Here is a 537-nt window from a genome sequence, read left to right as displayed (position 1 = left end):
TAGGTATGTATAGCAAAATGATAGTCTGGCTCACCCTAAATGTTTTCTCTTCTTACAGTGTTCACAAAGTGACTGAGTTCTGCATGAATTGTGAGCTCTAAACCACACTTTCTAGAATCTCTGGAATTGTTAAGGTATCTGAACCAGAAATGTTGGGATTCATTGGCAAATGTCAATGTGAGAAGAATTATACCTATAAAATTTGAAACACATTTAAATAGAATTTTGTATGTGCTCATTTCGAAAATACATGTACTAAAATTGGAACAATACAGAGAAGATTAGCATGGATTTTGTACTACAGTTTTTCACCCCTGGAAACATCAGCAAAGCTGACTAATTCAGCTAGCAGGGCTGATTGCAAGATATACTTATTAATTTAAATATTTATATCTATTGCTATGTCATATGATCTCAGGACAGCATACAAACATAATCAAATTAAACCAATTAAAAGAATGAAACATTTTAAACAGCAGAAGATAATTTAAACAATTTGAAAGCACATTGAACAATGTAACAGTTAAAATAATTTAC

At 31.1% G+C, this 537-nt stretch overlaps 1 pseudogene; it reads left to right on the top strand.

Moving 5' to 3' along the window:
- Positions 1 to 231: 231 nt before the first annotated feature.
- LOC149312870 (U6 spliceosomal RNA) lies at positions 232 to 290 on the top strand (annotated as a pseudogene).
- The last annotated feature ends 247 nt before the right edge of the window (positions 291 to 537 follow it).

The sequence above is a fragment of the Sceloporus occidentalis genome, unplaced genomic scaffold (assembly GCF_023333645.1).
Source record: "Sceloporus occidentalis isolate IW3139 unplaced genomic scaffold, rSceOcc1.0.p SCAF_5, whole genome shotgun sequence".
Taxonomy (NCBI): domain Eukaryota; kingdom Metazoa; phylum Chordata; class Lepidosauria; order Squamata; family Phrynosomatidae; genus Sceloporus; species Sceloporus occidentalis.
This window is presented reverse-complemented; position numbering and strand designations above follow the sequence as displayed.